The sequence below is a fragment of the Pelecanus crispus genome, chromosome 12 (genome assembly GCF_030463565.1).
Source record: "Pelecanus crispus isolate bPelCri1 chromosome 12, bPelCri1.pri, whole genome shotgun sequence".
Classification (NCBI taxonomy): Eukaryota; Metazoa; Chordata; class Aves; order Pelecaniformes; family Pelecanidae; genus Pelecanus; species Pelecanus crispus.
The window spans coordinates 15,406,709-15,421,555 of NC_134654.1; the positions used below are offsets into that span (position 1 = coordinate 15,406,709).

The following is a 14,847-nucleotide window of genomic DNA, read 5'->3' on the forward strand; positions in this document are numbered from 1 at the left end:
CTCTGTGTTATGGAAGACTGGGATGGCTCCAACCACCTTCAGTCCCTCTGGTGCTACTGGTACCCAGATGCCAAATTTTATCATTTGTGCCCAATAACCCTTCACAGAATTGAACTTGTCTTATACAACCTTAGGTGAAACAAAATGATATAAAATAATGGAGTCATAGAATTATGAGATCGTAAGGGGCCTCAGGGGATTATCTAGTCCAACCCTCCTGCTCAAAGCAGGGTCAACTAGAACAAGATGCTCAGCTGGGTTTTTAATATCTCCAAGGACAGACACTACTTAATAACTCTGGGTAACCTGTTCCAGTGTTTGAACACTCTCACAGTAGAAAACCTTTTTTCTTATGTTTAAGTGGAATTTCCTACATTTCAATTTGTGCCCATGGTGTCTTGTCCTGTCACTGGATAGCAGTAAGAAGAGTCTGGCTTTGACTTCTTTACTCCCTCCCAATCAGATATTTACACACATTGACTAATTCCCTTGAGGCTTCTTTTTTTGAAGCTAAACGATCCCAGCTCACTCAGCCTTTCTCAGTAATCAGATCCCTCAATTTCTTAAACATCCTTGTGATCCTTCACTGGATATGCTCAAGGATGTCCATCCCTTTCTTGTACTGGGGAGCCTAGACCCGGACACAGCACTCCAGATGTTGTCTCACCAGAGCTGAGTAGAAGGGAAGGATTACCACTCTCAGCCGGCTGGAAACGCTTTTCATAATGAAGCCCAGGATGCTGCTGGCCTTCTTTGCCACAAAAGCACATTGCCAGCTAACATTCAACTTGGTGTCTACCAGGTTCTTTTCTCCTTTCTGGCCAGTCATTCCCAAACCTGTGCTGATACGTGGGGTTATTACTCCTCAGATACAGGACCTTTCATTTCCTTTTGCTGAAATTACGTCAGCCTGTTCCTCCAGCTTGTCAAGATCCCTCTGAATAGCAGCACAGCCATGTGGTGTATCAAACACTCCTCCCATTTCTGTATCACCTGCAAATTTGCTGAGGGTGCACTCTGTTCAAGGACTTAGGTTGTTAATGAAGATGTTAAGGAATATTGGCATTTGTTTTGACCCCTGGAGTACACAACTGATAACTTTTTGGTTTTTTACAGGAAGAAAGTCAACACATGAAGAACATTAATACAAATCACCTGTGAGGGACCACAAAAGTGTGACACAATGTTGTTCCAGACATTGTAAACTGTCAAAAGCTGAGTTCAGGAAGGCCAAATGGTATGTCTGCTTTTGCTGCTATGTTGGTGACTGCATACCTTTGCACAATTTATAGGTTTCCCGCAGAAAGACTGATACAAACATTTACAACTGGATTTTGATCTGACTCAGATCAATCTGACATCTTGGGAGGGTGTTCTAGCTTGCTAGAAGGACAGACCTACTCAACATCCACTGGTATCCTTACAGAACATTGTCCTCAAAAGAGGATGCTCGGTAACCAACTCCCAGGATCACACAAGCTGGATGCCATATCTTTTAGCTGCAATTATAATCTGCTAGCTATCATGGCTGCCAAGATATTCAAGAATAGCACTGCAGTTCAGGGGAGGTGACCTCTGTCCTGGAAGCATCCAACAGACCAGCATACAAATCACAGCGTTTCACTCTCTGCCTGCTTGATTAAGTACTTAAACTGATCTTCAGAGTTGCAAGGAGTCCGATCATTTCAATGTTGTAAAAAGAATATTCTTTCAGGATTTCTTTTTTTGTTGATGGATAAAATTATGCTGTTATAATTCTGTAATGATCAGTACACCAAAAGAGTAACCCATACACAGGCTGATTTCCTGGCACAGCAGTCCTTACCCCTATGCAATGTCCCACATTGATGTATACTCTGAGAACAAACCTGTGGTGGTACAGCCCCCCCAGGCCATTCTGAGATCCCAGGAAAGGCCCTATTGTGTTGTTATCTTGGTCATAACAACTTGAGTGTCAGGCAATAGCCCACACCTGGGCTATCTGCTGCCTGAATGGTACATCAGAACCACTCAGCACAAATAGTGGCCAGAATGTAAATTACTGACCAAAGCCAATCATCTCGAGATCCTATAAATAGCGATCCAAGAGGGAGACCTCTGAGCTCTCTGGGACTGCAGCAGGCTGTGTGACCCAGTATCTCCCCCTGAGCTGGGATGCCTCTCAGGGTAGATTTTGTGAGGATTGAAGAATTGTCCCTAGATTTCATGAGGATTGACGAATTGTGCATTGATTTCATGAGGACTCAAACTGACTTCGTGAAGTTCACCGACCGTTCGTTGATGAATGCCAGCACATAAAAATGAGTAATTCACAAAACTCATGAAAAGGGAAATTTTGATCACAGGTTAACCTTGGTGTGTGCGTGTGTGTATGTGTAATTTGGCTACATATATATATCCCTATATACTATCCGCACTCACATAAACCGTTGACCAAGTCTGAGACTAAGATTGGACCTAGCTGCACATAGACTCCTCTCTAAAAGGAGTTTAGAAAGCAAGGAGGTCTATTCTGAATCTCATGACTCAACGGGAGGGTCCTCCTTATCCCCTGCACCCATGATCCCTCTGTGTAGCTGAATTCTCCTTTGTGTACTTCTTCCATGTAAGTAATAGAGTGAACCTTGCCATTCTCGAATCTTTAACTAAGTCGCTGTCTTGATTATAACCAATTCCATCAAATCGCTGTTTCAAATTGGCTGATGCTTAAGTGTTGTTAGGAATTATACAACCTAATACTGTGATCTATCTCAAAAATATTAATAAATCTTAAATTGCTGCTAACCAAAGCCATGTAAAAAAATCTGTATTTGCAACAAATTGGCATAGTTGGCAGGATCCACAAATCTGTATTTGCGACAAAACCTTTGTCTATTCTGTGACAATGGAAATTGTTGTAACTCGCAGCAACACTCCACAGGAAAACATCAAGTCCCTGCCATGCTTTCCTGTACAAAGGTCTTCCTCTGGCTTTGAGATTCTCTGCCACAGTTGAGCATCCCAGCCATTTCCCTTGCACACACAATGCTGGTGGGATGTTAGCTATATTAAACTATGTAGCAATGTGGTCCTAAACATCATCTCAATTCATCACAAGATATTACGAGGGTTAAAATGATGTATTTAGATCAAATATTTAAGAAATGCCAGAACAAAGTCACTGGAGAGAAGGAGTCAGACAATCTGATACATTTAAAGTGTGTGTAAAGGAGTCCACTGGTGAAGGACTTCCTACAAACACTGGTTCTTTTTAGCACAGTTTATGCTCAATAGCAAGAGTTCATGCTGGATCAGCAGTAGTCCACTTGACATGACATGTTAGTAAATCCGAGAAGAAATTCAACACCATATTTGATAATAAAAGAGGAGCAGATGCATCACACTAACGTCTCTGGTCTTTGGCGAATCTTCAGGAGTGTTTAATTTCATTTCACAAGCAAACCAAAGCTGAGCATTTTCCAGATTGGCCAGTATCTTAATTCTCCTTTAACAGGTTTCTTTTAGCAAATTTTACCTCTAAAGTTACACAGTTAGGCATAGTAATAGTTTCAGAGTTGGATCATGAACACAACCAACTGAGATAAAGTAGCTGGCAAAGCACCAAAGCCATCCTAACCTGACATATCTTTTTCGTTTCAGTCTTGAACACAGAAGTGAGGCATAAACCTATGTAATTTGTTCTCATGAGACAGAGGGACACATCCAGTCAAGACACCACTGGGCACCAGAAGGTTTTGGGTACCAGATGACATAATTATCAAGAAAAGATGATCCTCTGATTCTTACTCAGATCACCAGATTCTTACTCAGCTTGGACACTGATTTACAAAGGACATGCAAAGAAAACCAGAGGGAAGAAAAAACAAAAAGGACTGAGGATGATCATGAAGAGTCTGAATGTAGAGTTGAGCAGAGAAACAAACCATGTGGTCCTGTAAAAGTCTCCTGTGGAAGTGCAGGAAGGAATCTGAGTGTGCTGCTGGGTGTCAAAGGAGGTCATAGCTCTCAGAGAACAGACATGAACAGAGGATAGCTTGCAGGAACTGTTTTCTAACAGCTAATTCAGGAAGTAGTTCTGATTTTAGCTGCCACTTCTCCTAGGTTGGACCTAACTGCTTTCAGTTTATCCTTGTTTTAGATCAGTGTCTGAGCCATTCAGAAATATACCCTTTCCACACAGCACGACAGATTGCTGTGGGTGCCAGGGAGTAGCTAGATGCCACAGGAGCTCAAACAGGAGTCTTTGCACCTACCTTAAATTCTGTCTGTTGGTGGGAAGGTAATTGGCCTTCGAGTTTCCCTGTTGATTTAGCTCCATAGGCAGAATCTCTCATGCTAGACATTCCTTCAGACACACAGCCAGATCCACCAGTGACCCACAGGAAGGAAGAAAAAGTATTCTTTGAGCAGGCATTTGTTAATATAACAAATTAACAAATAAGAGTGAATAGCAATACTATACTGAGAATAACTATACGTTGTCCTTCCTGGTGCCTCCAAAGACCTCTGATGGATATTTTACTGTGTGTTCAGTAATTATATTCTTGGCTAGAGTTTCTTCAGATTTGGGTTCCTTAAAATCATTCTTGAAACCTTTTTAAAACACTGGTGTCTCCTTTTCCATACTTTGTATACTGCGGTGGCATGAAAAGTTACGTTATACAACAGACTGAGTAGTTTTGAAGCTGTTAGCTCTCTTGGGAAACTACCCTCCAAGGTTAATGCACTCTGATCTTGGCAAGTTATCAGGTTCCCAAACCTCCTTTTTGGACACATCTGGAAGGAGTTTGGGATTGGATTGTCTTTGAGCTTCCAGTATCTAAAATTCAGATTTCTGAGTCTGTCATTAACATAGCCTCCTTGCACTGTCAAAAGAGAGAAAACCTGAGACAGGTATCTAAGACCAGATGAACTGCCACACTTTATAGCCCATTCTTTTAATAAAGTGACAACAGCTGATTAGAGTCATTACAGCACCAGTAAATCAGGTATTAGTGGAAATGATTCTTTACAGTTAAACTTTCTTCATGGACCGTTCAAAGCAACTCAAAAGGGAAATGAGGGAAAAAGCTTAGATTCCAGTACATTGGTTCAAAGATTATATTTACAGTATATCATCACTTGAGTTTGACATCTCATATTTAGTTTCACCTCCCACGGCTAATAGGAATTATCTAATAAAGTAACGGATCTAAGAAGAAATGATGGATGAATTGTTATTTTAATCTGCTCTACTTTTTTGACTGTCTCATTTGACATCTGAAAATGAAAATCCTCCACCCCTGGCCTCCCATTCTCTGAGCAATATTTTACTTTTTTTCTTAGGAATTAACAAAAAAACCTAATCACATGAAGAGAGAATGCTCCAGTATTTCCATAGGAGGCAACTTCAGAGCCACACAGGAAATACTGCTCTAGCCAACTGTTATTTAGCATCAAACTTCCCACTTCTGACTCTCAAAGAAGGCAGAAAAGGCCAGCCAAAAGCTATTCAAACCAAGATCATTATTCTAAAACCAGTACAGTCTGGCTGGTGGAATGAAAACAGCTCTTTAGTGGCACTGATGCATGGTGCCCTGTTGCCAGTAGATGGATGCAGAAACGTCCATTCTCATACTCCTCTGCAGCATCGGTGCTGCCAAACATGACACTGCAGTTCTGTTTGAGAGAGCTGGCACAGGTGTGCACCAAAGCAATACGGAGAGTTCCAGAGGAGAAATGCAAACAGCACATCTACTACCAGATCCTGCTCACAGTCCCACAAGGTCTAGTTCTCAGCTCCTGTTTAACCTACAACTGTAAGTAACTAAGGTAGCAATATTAATTTTGCCTCCTGACATACAAGTACACCAGATAAGTCTTACCTATTCAAAGAGATATGTGGGCAGATCATCTCAATGGAAGTCCAAATCATAAGTATATAAATTATACCTTGTAGTCAACGTACTTCCTTTAACCACATATAAACACACATAGTGTAATTCATGTGTCTGCATGCTTTGGTCAAAGCCATGGCCCATTGTAAATCATGTTTATTATTATCTATCCCATATCTAGTCATATTGTAAACCAATCTCAGTAGATCTAGAATACAGTCGATGAATATATCACACACATGCAGGAAAACACTTCTTACAAAGATAGACATACCATTGTTGCCAGGTTGGAGAAATTTTCCTGCCAAAAATTGATATAGCTGCCTATTCCATTGTCTCAGATATTTTAAGTATGCTTTTCCCCACTTATCCTGCCTTAACTGAATGCCAACTGTGTGTGAAATGGTTTCTGATAAAGGATGATTTTCTCAGTAGCAAACAAGTGTGCACTAATCTTTACTCTGAAGATCCCCAATACATTAAAACAAAGGTCTTTATCCTTAATTTGGGCTGATGAACTTTTCTTACACAATCTACATGCATTAAACTGGTTTTAAAGCATATCTCCAATGTAGATTACACAAAACTTTCTTCAGGATCCTGAGAGAGACTGAAGTAAGACTGTTCAGTATATGTTATTCACATTCCCCAGCTATGTCAGCTGATATCAAAAAAGGCTGTTACTATCTCTCTAAAACATCCTTTGTTAGATCATGTTTAATTCAGTTGTTCTTAGTATATATGTTATGTTTCTTTAAGCACAGCAGCAGGCTTGGAGGAGTGACACTCCTCTTCTCAAGCAGCACCATGCCTGGTCAGGGTGTAGTACATAATGGAGGCACAGCATGGTGCCAGAAGCCTGCAGCTCACTGGATACTGCAATAGCCAGGAACAGCAGCTAGCTTGATGCAGGAGTGCAGGAAAGAGCAACATCCTGGACCCTGGTGGGATTGGGTGGACCTTGTTCTGAAAAGAGACAAGAATTAACTGAAGCCAATTTTGATGCAAGGACCTGCCTGCAAGAACTCTCTGGGCAGGTGGCCAGTTGTTGATAAGCTTTTGTTTGTTTCTAAGTCTTCTCTAGTCTGTTTTTCTGTTTAATAATGCACGAGCAACCAGGTGATATGCTGCTAAGCCTGGCTTTTTAGTTTAGAAGCCTTTTGGGGTTTTGTGGCAGCTCATTATGAAAAGGTTTTAGGTAGTTGTATCCCAAGCTATGGCTGGCAGAAGTTCATCTTACTCACACCTTCATATGTCACATAGCACAGGCCATTAATATCCCGCAGTGTGCATCCTTGGCCTCTTCACATCATGGCTGCTAAAGGCAGGTTTGGTGATTTCATCTCAGAAAGGATGTGACAGACTAGGAAGAGCACCGAGAATGGCTGAAAAGATCACCTGATATGTCACAGTGTAATATGCTAAGTACCATCACAGGAAACTTCTTTAATCTGCACTGCTTAGCTTGATATAAATATAATGAAATAAAAATAGTCTAATAAAAACCCACCTTCCTCCCACTGAAAAAATCACCAACAAAATTGAAACCTTCATCCCACAAACAGTTCTCCCCCTGAAATGTCAAAACTATTAACAGTAAAAGATGTCAGTACAACATTACTTGATATGGCCCTGAAAGAAATTGAGAAATTGAGGACAGCATAAAAACCACACTGCAGAAAACCTGCTTAGACTAAGGCACTTTCACAATCACTCAGCGTCAAACAGTAATTTCCCCATTTGATACTTCATTAACACTGCTTTCCATTGTCAGTCATGTATTGCAGCATATGGAATATATATATAAAAACATGCATATAATGGAATATATATAAACATATGTATATGTACTTATATATTTAATAATTTTCCATTATTATATATAAGGATAGATCATAATGCAGGTATACAATAGACAACAGAGAAAGTTCAGGATTTAGAAAAGAATAATGAGATTGCAGAAGAAAAAAGAGAAGTAATTTGAAACACTTACTATGCCAAGATCTCTACAATCTTTGTTTTCCACAAATTTATAAAGGACCAAACTACAGTTTCAGAAAAAAAGTGAGGGAACTTCACATTCTATGCATTCCCTAGTCACTTTACAACTTTCTAGATCTTCATTCTTCTCCTTCATTTTTCCTATAAATCTCACAGCTCTTCACTTAATGCTTGTTGACCTGTGACTGTGCAATGTCAGCCTGCTCCTTGGCTTCCTCCACATCATGACGGATCTTGCAGAACTTGTTGAGATTGACATTGGACTGCTCCTCCTGTGGGGAGAGAAGGAGCTGTGAAAACAGAAAGTCTGACACTTCCCTTTTCCTCTACCTGTAGCATTGGAATTCCTGAAGGAAGGGGAAAGCCCATAGCCTCTGTTCCCACTTTCCAGCTCTTATCTAGGTTCTTAATACAGATCTTCTCCGTCTTTCTGGTTTCTTACCCAGAAAATTCACTAAAAGTTTGATGGAACTCCTTTTTATCTACAAGATAATACTAAAACTGTGTTTTTTAACCTAATGCATATAGCAGTAAGGAGATTGAGGACATGCTATGTTGTATCTTAGAATAACTTGTCAGATCAGGAATTCAGTGCATCCATGTATGTCTGGATTTCAGAACTGAACTAAAAAGAAAATATTGTTGGTCACCTAAATATCTTCAAATATTGTTGTGGTTTAACCCTAGCCAGCAACTAAGCACCACACAGCCACTCACTCACTCCCCCTGCCCCGGTGGGATGGGGGAGAGAATTGGAAGAGTATAAGTGAGAAAACTCATAGGTTGAGATAAGAATGGTTAATAATTGAAATAAAATAAAGTAAAATAGTAGTAATAATAATAATAATAGTAATAATAATAATATACAAAGCAAGTGATGCACATGCAATTGCTCATCACCTGCCAACTGATGCCCAGCCAGTCCTGGAGCAGTGATCGCTGCCAGCTCCCCCAAGTTTATATACTGAGCATGACATCATATGGTATGGAATATCCCTTTGGCCAGATTGAGTCAACGATCCTGGCTGTGCCCCCTCCCAGCTTCTCGCTGGCACAGCATGAGAAGCTGAAAAGTTCTTGAGTAGTGTAAGCACTGCTTAGCAACAACTGAAACATCAGTGTGTTATCAGCATTAGTCTCATGCTAAATCCAAAACACAACACTGCCAGCTGCTAGGAAGAAAATTAACTCTGTCCCAGCTGAAACCAGGACAACAGAACTGACCTGCTTCTCCACCATAAGAAGCAAACAGTAAGGCCAGTGTCTTCAGTGATGATTTCTGGTACAGCCCCACAACAGTTTCATTCAAGGGATCCTTATTCTTCTCAAGCCAGCCAGAGGTGTTGTAGTCCACCATAGTGCATCAGTGAAAAGTGGGCCTCAGCCTTGCCTTTGCCAGGCTTGGGCTTCTGGAAGTTGTTGGACTTGCCCAGATGCTGGTCATAGAGCTTGTTCTTGAGACAAGTGTCATCTGCCTTGGGGAACATGCACTCCTCTTCCAGGATGGAGAAGATGTCCATGGGCTGGAAGAAGGCAGAAGAAACACAGATGTCATATTGGCCTTCTGACACAAAGGTGGCTGAGCTTATCTCAATAGAGTATGAAATCACAAATAAAGGCTGTGGTATCAGTAAGACAATACTGCTGTCTTTTTTAAAATCCAAACAGCAGGGTTAAACATGGATACTTATCCAGTTTACTTTCAAAGGCTCAGTGACCGATGGAAATTTACATTATTTGTGCCAGAAAATTTGAAAAATAAAATTTAAAATGTCATATTCAGAAAAATTCTTGGTCTAAATGGCTCACAGTGTATGGATATGTCTTAGTAAAAGTGCTCTTTGCTCAAGATCCTCCTGTCACTGAATGCGATGTCCCGTAACTTGACAGCACTCTTATTGCTCTAATTGATGCACATGAGTGGATGACTAGGAACTGGAAGTTGTGAAGTCCCATCTTTTATATTGCAAATATTAAAAAATATATATATATCTCCAGTTGTAGCTGTACTGCCAGGCAGAAATGAATCGATCAGAGCTTAAGAGAAACTTACAGGCTCTATAGTAGAAACTAACTCTAGCTGTTATGAAAGAATACTGTTATTGGGAGCTTTGCAGTGTTTTGGCTCTTGAAAAGAGATCAGTACAGAGCTGCTGCCATGAAACTGTTGAAACCTCACAGATAAAATAAGCTACGTGTTCAGGTATTTTGAATAACCAAAACTGAATGTTTGGATGTGAATGTGGAGGAGTCCTCTGAAAACTGCTGCCAAGTAACTGTAGAAATCCCAGTTGCATAATGCACCTGAACAGGAAGGATACCTTCTCAATCAGCTCAATGCAGGCAGCCAAGTCCATCCCAAAGTCAATGAACTCCCATTCAGTTACTTCCTTCTTGTACTCCTCCTGCTCCAGCACAAACATATGGTGGTTGAAGAACTGCTGCAGTTTCTCATTGGTGAAGTTGATGCATAGCTGCTCCAGGCTGTTGAGCTGCAAAACACAGATGCAGCTATTTTTGAACTGTGTTCTTACATCTATAAAAGTGAGATTTACTCCATCACTTTCCAGCTCAGACTAGACCTACGCTTAGATCAGTTTATAATTCATCTGTATGTCATGAATACAGATTTGTGGATCCTGCCAACTCCACCAAATTTGTCATGAATATGATTTTTTTTTTTTTACATGGCTTTGGTTTATCAGCAATTTAAGATTTATTAATATTTTTGAGAGAGATCACAGTATTAGGTTGTATAATTCTTAACAACACTTAAGCATCAGCCAATTTAAAACAGTGATTTGATGGAATTTGTTACAATTGAGATAGCGACTTAGTTAAAGATTCAAGAATGGCAAGGTTCACTCTATTACTTACATGGAAGAAGTGCACAAAGGAAAATTAAATTACGTTCAAGTTAGAATGATTCAGAGAGATCGTGGATGCAGGGGTTAAGGAGGACCCTCCCGTTGAGTCACAAGGTTCAGAATAGACTCCCTTGCTTTCTAAACTCCTTTCAGAGAGGAGTCTAGGTGTGGCTAGGTCCAACCTTAGTCTCAGTCTTGGTCAATGCTTTATGTGAACAAGGATAATATATATGTCTATATAATCAAATTGCACACACACACATATCCTGAGATTAACCTGTGATTAAAATTTCCCTTTTCATGAGTTTTATGAGTTACTCACTTTTATGTGCTGGCATTCATCAACAGACCATCATCATCGCGAAATCAGGCCTTTGAGTCCTCATGAAATTGATGGACAATCCTTCAATCCTTGTGAAATCTACCCTGAGAGGCATCCCAGCTCAGGGGAAGATACTGGGTCACAGAGAGCTCAAGAAGGTCTCCTTCTTGGATCAATATTTATAGGATCTCAAGATGATTGGCTTTGTGGTCAGTATTTTACATTCTGGCCACAATTTGTGCTGAGTCACTCTAGTACACAGCTGAGGGAGCAGATGGCCCATGTGTGGACAGGGAGTGCTTGAGCCCAAGTTGTTATGACCAAGATAACAGTACAATAGGGTTTATCTTGAGGTCTCAGGGTGGTCCTGATGTACCATGCAAGCAGCAGATAGCCCAGGTATGGACAGAGACTGCTTGACACCCAAGTCACTGCATTTTTGACCAAGATAACAGCATGATAGGGCTTATCCTGGGATCTCAGAGTGGCCCCAGGGAGCTGCACAACCACACTGTAGCACTATTCTACAGCATCTTTCCTGTAACAAGCATGTGCCAGACACAGCTGAGCAGCCTGGTCTGTGATTTACTTAACATCTATATCTAGTGGAAAGAGTCAATAGCAGTGCAAGTGTCCTTTTCCTAACACTGACTAGGGTTATTTGACGTAGCAGGTGCCTTAATTTTCTCTTTTGATTTTTTGCTAGGTTTCTTCTAAGTCTCAGAGTTGAGTATGTTTTAAAAGTTACAGAGTTTAAAAAAAAAAAAAAAGGAAAATAAAAGAGAAAACATTCAAATGAAATTGAAATTGCAGGTTAATGTTAGGTTACATGATAAAACTCATCTGCACTCCCCCAGAAGAGACAGTCAATGACAAGTGGGGGAGTCCAAATAATACCCTGCCCCAGCTGTTTCCAGGCTCATCAAAGGACCCATCAGCCCATTGAAACCATATTGTCTTTCTGTACTTTAGGTATTATTCTTTCAGGCATGTGTATTCATGGCTGCAGAAGATTAAAGCAGACATCTTACCAGAAGAAGATTCCATAGGTATATCTAAACTAACTTTGTAATGTAATCCAGGGAGTGATTCAAGCCATTAGCCCAGAGAGACACAGATCTGTATGATTGATGGCCAGTTCCCTCTAGAATACACAGTTGTCTGCTTGCAATTGACTAGCATTTGGAATAATCCCTGACTCAACACTCAACACCTATACCATGTTGCCATACCTGATCTTAATTCTTTAGTCACTCAAGTCCACAACACTATTCCTTATACACACACAGCTTCTTTTTTCCAGCATGTTGTGCACATCACACAGCCTTGTGTACTCCAATTTTACCACATGACTAGGCAGGTACGTGCAAGTCAAAATTTTTGTTATTTTCAGTTTCCATTATTTCAACTGGAACTGCTCAGAGCTGCACTTATGCAATCCACCCCACCATGTCCCATAGGCAGCCACAGAGACTTCTACACTAAGGAACTCCTCAAAGGTTTGGTAGACTGGGGTAGCTACAGCACAGTGCTGAAGAGGAGGCCACTTTTTTGGCTTGAAACATTCTAATTATTTTCTTGTTGTTCTTTAAGAACTAATATGTTTTTATACTGTGCCCAAAAGAAAGAGAAAATGGCTTTATCACCACTGAAATAACATTTTTGCAGCATAAAGCTCAGATGTGCACTGTTGAAACCCTGAAATGGTATGCTAAGGTGCTAAACCTGTTCTGATACCATTGAGGGATTTAAACAAGAAGGGAAAAAACATCTGGAGTAATTCACTCTACGCTACCTATTGTAATAGACCTTAGAGCTAAACGTAGCTTCTCTCAGGTTCGGTTTAAAGGGACATCTACAATCTTTGGAGTAACACAATATGAGTGATCTGGGAAAAGACCCTAGAAAGAAACAATACAAACTGAGAGTTTAGACACAACTTGTTATTGCCCTGAAAGGTATTCATGGCATAATTGCCTTAAAGGAGTTACAGCCACTCACCAGTTAGCATGGACTGACATGCATTGTCAGAGATGGAGATGGGTGGAGGAGCCTCCTGGCGCTTCTTGCCTCGGTAGGCCAACACCACCTCCGGGTTGTACACCGGCAGCCACTTGTAGGGGTTGACAGTGACACAGAAGAGACCCGAGTAGGTCTGCAAGGAAGGGAGACAGCACATGGGCTTCCACTTAACCTGGCAGAGCAGTTCCTCCTAGCTATCCAAAGGAAGACTGCTGCCAGTACTTACGTAGATCATCCAGGCTGCATAATGCTCTTTGAGGTTTTACAGCACAGCGGGTTCGTGAAGGTGGGTCATCATGGCCATGTCCTTAATTTTATCATACTTAGGAGGATTCATGGAGAAGATTTGATCTTCCTTCAGAGTCAGAGTCTGACAAAGAAAAGAGAGATGCATGTATGTCAACTAAGAGCTGTGACTGGGAATCAAATGGTGTCCTCCAGTCTGTTTTTTCCATCACGTCTCCAGCTTCAGTCTTGACGGTGACCTTGCCTGATTCTTTGCTCTGGATTGTCCTTTTCACAAAGGATTCCTTAGCATGTACCACAAAGACAGTTGTCTTGGCATCAAAAGGCTTGTTCTGGGCCTCAATTCTTTTCCGACTTTCGGTGGTAAGGAGCTGCCTCCCCAAAGATGGCCATCTCAGCATCCAAAGACATGGCTGCAGTTTATTTGGGCTACACCTGTAGAGAACTCTGATGGGCAAAATGTTATTTCATGACAATACTGTCTTCAAGAGTGTTAAATCTCTCCCATCAGAGGCTTGCTTTATGATCAGTCTGGTGGCAACAGCAATTTACGTTATTCCTGCCCTGTCATGCCATGGCATGCTATGCCCTCAGCACAAATATTTTTTGATAAACATTAACTGGATCCACCTTTTGAGAATAAAAGAAAAAGATTTTTTCCCATCAGCCAGTTCTTGGTTCCAGTTCAGAAAAGGGTCTTACTAACATATAGCACAGATAATTTCTGCAGTTCTGTATAAGCTGCCTATGTGTATGTGAGTTAGCACTCCAGGAAGTATCAGGCATCAGACCTGGAATCTTTCTTCCAGAAAACATTTAATCATTCTTCCAAAGATCTTATCCAGTCTTTTTCTTGCCTTTTAGCACAGGCTGGGTGGTGGAGCACCTATTATATGATAGGCAATTGAACCTTATCTAGCTACCAGTGTCTAGTTTCAGTTACTACCTCTTACAAATTCTGCTGAAAGCCGATGAATCTTTGTACAGACAAGTGTGCAAAATGCACTGGATAAGAAAGATCTCTGCCTGCAGTCTAGCTGTTAGGGAATTAAGCTACAAAAGAAAAGCAGTTCCAGTCTTCAGTCACTGTTCCCACAGTTTTTTCTGTATTCAGTGAATGCTTAGTACAGATTTTGTCACTGTTACCTGCCATGTATTCTAGGCTTTTATGGCTCAGGCATTCTTGATTGGCTGATAAGATAATTATTAAGATACACCTTCACTTAATCCCTAATGGGTTTTAAGCAGGAAGCACATGACTGCTCAGAATCTGAGGCACAAGCACATGGCAAAACTGGAGCTATCTCTGGGTCTTTAATATAATTGCAAATACCTTCAAGAGTTGCTGATATTTCTGTTTGGACTTCTATTCTTAAGGGTTTTGGACAAATATTTTGGAAAAGTTAGGTCTTGAAGGGTTGTTAGAAAGTGTCTCCCTGTGCTTCCTAGTCCATCCCTACTCCCTAGGGCATGAACAACTCTACCCCAAGATATGACCAGCTGTATTGCCCAG

The 14,847-nt window shown here is 40.9% G+C and overlaps 1 pseudogene; it reads right to left on the reverse strand.

Moving 5' to 3' along the window:
• Positions 1-8,041: 8,041 nt before the first annotated feature.
• Positions 8,042-13,745, reverse strand: LOC104026893 (myosin-1B-like; annotated as a pseudogene).
• Between the last annotated feature and the right edge of the window lie 1,102 nt (positions 13,746-14,847).